This window comes from Enhydra lutris, unplaced genomic scaffold, assembly GCF_002288905.1.
Source record: "Enhydra lutris kenyoni isolate GAN:26980312 unplaced genomic scaffold, ASM228890v2 scaffoldscaffold88, whole genome shotgun sequence".
NCBI lineage: Eukaryota > Metazoa > Chordata > Mammalia > Carnivora > Mustelidae > Enhydra > Enhydra lutris.
This window is the reverse complement of record NW_019154172.1, coordinates 4673491-4680820: the sequence shown is the minus strand read 5'-3', so window position 1 is coordinate 4680820 and position 7330 is coordinate 4673491. Positions and strand designations below refer to the sequence as shown.

The window sequence follows — 7330 nt, the reverse complement described above, 5'->3', positions numbered from 1 at the left end:
TTTGCTTTAGAAGTTCAATGATATGTACATATATATATGTAGGTATATATATGTATACATATATATATGTAGGTATATATATGTATACATATATATATAAAAATTTTAATTTTTTGGTTGTCAAATGATCCCTTATTAAAATATTTTCCTTTGGGGTGCCTGGATGGCTCAGTGGGTTAAGCCTCTGCTTTCGGCTCAGGTCATGATCTCAGGGTCCTGGGATTGAGCCCTGCATTGGGCTCTCTGCTCAGCAGGGAGCCTGCTTCCCCCTCTCTCTCTGCCTGCCTCTCTGCCTATTTGTGATATCTCTCTCTCTCTGTCAAATAAATAAATAAAATCTTAAAAGAAATATTTTCCTTTGTTGTTCTTAACTAGTTGGGCATTTCACTGTACCACTATTGATGTCATCTATGATGTAATGAGGGTGGCAGCCATCAACATTGCAGTCCACAATTTAGGCAGCCCCCAGGATCTTTTTAATGGTTCCAGAGAGTTCTCTGGCTAAAGTTTAGCCCCACGACTAGCAGGCAATTTTGATAGTCTCATCAAAAGTTATATTTCCGCTGTTCTTAATATTGGTTTCTTTCTGTCTTTTGGTGGTTCCTTGAGGGCTTTGATAATCAGGGAAGAAGCAGAATGTACCACTTTCAATCTGGTCCTGTCTGTTCTGAATGGTTAGTTTCACTGTAATCCTTACACCCTTCCATTCACCAGTTGCCTTGATGATGTCATCACCAGCCTTTTTTGGAGACAGATCCAGGGTGCCAATCTTTGGGTTCAAGGCAGGTGTGACACCAACATCCCCATTGGTGTGTCTCAGGTATATGACTTTGATCTCATTGGGGTGGAGCATGGTGGAGGCAGTGGGTGTCAGATAAAACTGGATTCAGGAAAACCAAAGACAGTTGCACTTTCACCTGCTCTAAGCAAAAAGCCAAAAGCTGTAAATTTTAATTTTTAAATTTTATTGTGAAATTATAATTTAAATATATATCAAATACATATACTTTTTCTTGTCTCTCCTTATCATGTGCATGATTTCCCCTACCTTCTTGAACATATAAATGCACTTACAATAGCTGTTTTAATGTTCTTGTCTAATAAGTCTATTACTGTGTAACCTCCAAGTCTATTTTCAATTATTGATTTTTTTTTCCTTACTATAAGTTGAGTTTCTTGCTCTTTTGTATGCCTGATAATTTTGGATTGATGCCAGACATTGTAAATTTTACATAGGTGATTGATGAATTTTTTAGTACAGTTGACATTTGAACAACATGGGTTTGAACTCTGTGGGTCCACTTATACACAGAGGATTTTCTTTTTGATACAGTACAGTACTGTAAATGTATTTTCTCTTTCTTATGATTTTAATAACATTCTTTTATCTAGATTACATTATAAGAATCAAAAAAAATGTGTGATATTATGTTATCAAGAAGGTTTCTAGTCAACAGTAAGCTGTTAGTATTTAAGTTCTGGGGAGCCAAATGTTATCTGTAGATTTTCAACTGCATGGGAGATTAGCACCTTGAACCCCCATGTTGTTCAAAGTTCAATTGTATTTCTTTAAGTGTTTTTGAAATTTGCTTTTGGACATAGTTACTTAGAAATAATTTGAGTGGGTGCCTGGGTGGCTCAGTGGTTTAAGCTGCTGCATTCGGCTCAGGTCATGATCTCAGGGTCCTGGGATCGAGTCCCACATCAGGCTCCCTGCTGAGCAGAGAGCCCGATTCTCTCCCTCTCTCTGCCTGCCTCTCTGTCTACTTGTGATCTCTGTCAAATAAATAAATAAAATCTTTAAAAAAAAAAAGAGAAATAATTTGATTCCTGGGGCGCCTGGGTGGCTCAGTGGGTTAAAGCCTCTACCTTTGGCTCAGGTCATGATCCCGGGGTTCTGGGATCGAGCCCCGCATCGGGCTCTCTGGTCAGCAGGGAGCCTGCTTCTTCCTCTCTCTCTCTGCCTGTCTCTCTGCCTATCTCTGTCTGTGAAATAAATAAAATCTTTAAAAAAAAAAGAAATAATTTGATTCCTTTAAGACTAGCTATTAATTTTTGTTGGGTGGGATCAGAATAGCCTTAGTCCAGTGCTAGTTTTGCCTCTTTACTAAAGCAAGACCCATCTGATGACTTTATGTATGGTAAAAAAATCATTTAAATTCTGATTGGTGGGAACACAGACTATGCGTAGCCCTGTGTAAGCTCTGGATCTTATTCCACATTCCATTATTCCATTCTTTCTAATTCCATTCTCTCTAATGAGCTTTCCTTTGGCTGTAATGTGCTAATTAACATTCTGCTAAAGAGTTTAGCAAAATCCTCTGTGGATCTCTAGATCTCTCTATATGTGCATCTCTCTCCTCTCCAAGACTTTGCCACATAATTTCTAGGTACCTTGATCTCCTTGAACTCTGAATTTTGTTTCATTACTGAATGGAGATCACTGAACTCTGTTTTCATATCCTTTCCTTGTGCTGTGGCCTAGAAACTTTCACAATGAAGTGAACCAGGGCATTCACAGGGTTTGCCTCATTTATTTACTTTCTCTCAGTGTTCTCTCTCCTGTGCTACTTATTGTTTAATATCTGAAATGCTTTTTCCTGGAATTTTGCCCAATTTTTAAGGCAGATGGACAAATCTGGTTACTGTACTACATCATGGCTGGGGGCAGAAGTCCAAAACCTGATTCTTAAAATGCAGTGTTGACACCTGGGCTAATATTCAATGACAGGCAAGTACTAAAAGGCTAGAAACTTATTTTGTTGCTACTTAGATTAAATGAGAATTTTAAAAAGACATTGCAGGCCACCTTGGTGGCTCAGTTGGTTGAGCTTCTGCCTTCAGCTCAGGTCATGGTCCTGGGGTCCTGGGATTGAACCCTGAATCAGGGTCCTTGTTCAGTGGGGAGACTGCTTCTCCCTCTCCCTCTGCCCCTCCTCCCACTTGTGCTTTCTCTCTCTCTTCGTCTCAAATGAATAAATAAAATATTAAAAAAGATAAAAAAGACATTACAGTTAATGCCACAGAAATAAAAAGGCACCTGGGTAGTTCAGAGGTTAAGTACCTGTCTTTGGCTCAAGACATGATCTCTAGGTCCTAGAATTGAGCCCCAGGTCAGGCTTCCAGCTCAGCTGGGAGTCTGCTTCTCCCTGTCTTTCTGACTCATCTCCTGCTTGTGCTCTGTCTCTCTCTCTCTCAAATGAATAAATAAAATCTTTTTTTAAAAGTTTTGTAAGTCCTGGACAGAGTAATTAGGCAAGGAAAAGAAATAAAAGTCATCCCAAATTGGCAATGAAGAAGCAAAACTGACTCTTTGCAAATGACATGATAGTATGTGTAAAAAAATCTAAGAACTCAACCAAGAACTAGTAAACAAATTCTGTAAAGTTGCAGGATAAAAATCAATATACATGTGATGTGATGAGCCCTGGATGTGATATGAAACTAATGAATCATTGAATATTATATCAAAAATTAATGATGTACTATATATGTTGACTAATTGAATTTAAATTTTTAAAATTAGTATACAAAAATCTGTTGCATTTCTATACACTAATAATTAACTAGCAGAAAGAGAAACTAAGAAAACTCTCCCACTTTTAGTTGCATCAAAAAGAATGAAATACCAGGGATTAATTTAACCAAGGTGAAAGACCTGTACTCTGAAAACTATAAGACATTGATTAAATAAGTTGAAAAAGACACAGGCAAATGGAAAGATATTCCATGCTCATTAATTGGAAGAATGAATAATTTACAATGTCTATACTACCCACATCAACCTACAAAGCCAATGCAATCCCTATCAAAATCCAATGCATTTTTCACTAAAATATATACATATGCACACAATGGAATAATACTCAGACATAAAAAGGCAGGAAATATTGCCATTTGCAACCACATGGATAGTTATTGAGGGCATTATGCTAAGTGAAATAAGTCAGGCAGAGAAAAACAAGTACTGAAGGACCTCACTTATTTGTGGAATCTAAAATAAAACAAAAACAAAGCTGAATTCACAGAAGGCAGAAGCTCAGCCAACTGAGCCACCCAGGTGCCCTGCAATGTCTTCTTCAAATTCATGTTTAATCTAAGTAGCAATTCATTGTTGGTTGCCAGAGGTGGCAAATGGGATGGGTGGGTGAAATGAGTGAAGGGAGTCAAAAGGCATAAACTTTCAGTTATAAAATGGATAAATCCTGGGGATAATGTACAGCATGATGACTATAGCTAGTAATATTATATTGTACATTTCAAAGTTGCTAACAGCATATGTCTCAAAAGTTCACATCACAAGAAAAAATTATAATTATGTATGGTGACAGATGTTGAATAGACTTATTGTGGTGATTACTTGGCAATATATACAAATATTAAATCATTATGTTGTATACCTGAAACTAATATAACACTATATGTCAATTATATCTTAATAAAAAACGAGAATTTAAGTATCAACCTTCAATCCTAATATAATGTTCAGAAGCTAAAATGGTAAGGAGTGTAGTTAGAACTCAAATACTGGTGTGTGAACATAGGTATATGATAAAGACTAAATAGGTCTTGAGCACTCCAACTGAGAAACCATAACAAATTACCACAAGTTTAGCACTTAAAACATGCAAATTTATTATTTTACAGTTCTGTAGGTCAGAAATCTGGGTACCACATGGCATGGCTGGTTCCTTGACTTGGTGTCTCAAAAGACTGAAATCAAGGTGTCAGTAGGGCTATGTTTCTTTCTCAGGATTCTACAGGAGAACACACTTCTAGGCTTATTCTGATCATTGGCAGAATTCAATGTGGCTGTAATCCCCATTTCCTAGCTGTGGGCCATCCAGAAGTCATTCTCATTTTCTAGAGGCTGCCTGTATTCCCTAGTTAGTGGCCCCTTCCATAGGTAGATTGGGTCCCTCATGTTTGAATCTCTGACTCTTCCCTTTGCCTCATCTCTCCTGCTACATATTTTTTCACCCTAGTTGGAAAAATTTGTCTGTTTTTAAGGGCTCAAGTGATTAGATTTGGATGACCCAGATAATCCAGGGTAATCTCCATGTATTAAGGTCCATAATCTTAAACACATTTGCAAAATCCATTTCATCAAGTAATACCACATAATCACAGGATCCAGCAATTAAGGAATAGACATCTTAGGGGGGCTATTATTTAGTTTACCATTTCAGTGTATTGGCTAAAATCTTCATCCTATCCTTTACCTTTATACTCCCAGAAGACGGAGGAATGAACAATTCTACCCATGGGAGACCTTTGACTTTCTCACCCTTGCTGTTAATCAGTTTCTTCTTGGAGACAGAAATAAACAGGTACAAAATATCATCACAAATTATCAAAGCTGGAAGGAATATTTTTAATCACCTAGTCCAGACTTCTTATTTTACAGATGAGAAAATTAATGTTCAGAGACAAGAAGATGCTTTGACTAGTTAATGGTAGTTAATGGTAGAATTGAATTCTGAATCTGCAGATCCTTGCCAATATGTGGTTTCATTAATTACCTGACTAGGCATTTATCTATCGTTTCTTTTTTTTTTTTTTTTTAAAGATTTTATTTATTTTTTTGGCAGACAGAGATCACAAGTAGACAGAGAGGCAGGCAGAGAGAGAGAGAGGAGGAAGCAGGCTCCCTGGTAAGCAGAGAGCCCGACGCGGGGCTCGATCCCAGGACCCTGGGATCATGACCTGAGCCGAAGGCAGAGGCTTTAACCCACTGAGCCACCCAGGCGCCCCTATCTATCGTTTCTTAACTTCACTTTGTTCTTCTGAAAAATGGGAATAGTAATGATCTTTCCTTCTCAAAGATGTTGCAAGAATTAAAGGAAATTAGCATATGTAAAGTACATGGTACAGTAACTATACCTGACATTTAGTGAGCACAGGAAATGTGAGCTATCATTATTGTTGTTGTTGTTACTATTATATTATTATTTTATGAATCAAGGCTGCAACAACATAAAGGCGCCTTCTCTCTCTTTTTTTCTTAAAGATTTAATTTATTTATTTGTCAGAGAGAGAGAGAGAGAACACGTTTGCACCAGCACAAGCAGGGGGAGTGGCAGGCAGAGCAGGTAGTTGGAGAAGCAGGCTCCCTGCTGAGCAAGGAATCCCATGTGGGACTCAATCCCTGAGCTGAATGCGGTGGCTTAACCAACTGAGTCACCCAGGCGTCCCATAGGCACCTTCTCTTGACTGACCTTTTCTTGCTTTGATAACTGAATAATTTAGTTGAAGCAATTGTGTATGTGAGACTTTTATATTATATCATTGCTTTTTCAATGTGATCCCTTTTTTCTGGTTGATTGACTTGAAAATTTAGATGGGTGAGAAAATCCGTACTACCCAGACTGAACCTTTATGTTAAAGTGATAAAAGAAGTAAGGAGAGAGGGGATGAGAAGGAGAAGGTGTTGCTGAAGAGTTAGATATGAGCAGGTGATAAGGGAAGGGATGGCCTAAAGACGACTCCCAGGTTTCTGACAGGGAGTTTAGGAATATTGTCAGAAGGAAGTTTAGAGGCATTAGGTCTAATTTTCTCAATTACTTGTCATGTTGCATGTAGTTTCATATGATAGTTGGCTTTTTAATTTCCCATTTCAGAGGAAATCTTATATAAAAAATTGTGATAATCAAATCTACCTACCTCCCTGAAAGATTCTTGTGAAAATATGTTCAGAAAATATAGTTTAAAAATAAAGAAAAAAGTAAATACAGTTGTATTTGTTTTATGGGAGAGAAATAAGTATATGTAATTATAAAATAGTTGTTTAAAAGTGGAGCTGATATAGCTGTTGAAATTAAAAGATCAGAGAAGGCAAATCAATAAATAGAAAATAATATTTTATTCTTAACACAAACAGTGTGTCGTTTGAGTCAATCTGGATGGAAGGGAAATAACATTTTTTTTTTTAGATTTTTTTTTTTTATTTATTTATTTGACAGAGAGAGATCACAAGCAGGCAGAGAGGCAGGCAGAGAGGCAGGCAGAGAGAGAGGAGGAAGCAGGCTCCCTGCTGAGCAGAGAGCCCGATGCGGGGCTCGATCCCAGGACTCTGAGATCATGACCTGAGCCGAAGGCAGTGGCTTAACCCACTGAGCCACCCAGGCGCCCCTGAAATAGTATTTTTTTAATGGTTTTATTTATTTGACAGAGAGAGAGAGAGATCACAAGTAGGCAGATAGTATTTTTTTTTTTTAAAGATTTTATTTATTTATTTGACAGAGAGATCACAAGCAGGCAGAGAGGCAGGCAGAGAGGCAGGCAGAGAGAGAGGAGGAAGCAGGCTCCCTGCTGAGCAGAGAGCCCGATG

General features: G+C 37.8%; 1 pseudogene; it reads right to left on the bottom strand.

Annotated features, from left to right (window-relative positions):
- Positions 1-367: 367 nt before the first annotated feature.
- LOC111161998 lies at positions 368-853 on the bottom strand (annotated as a pseudogene).
- Between the last annotated feature and the right edge of the window lie 6477 nt (positions 854-7330).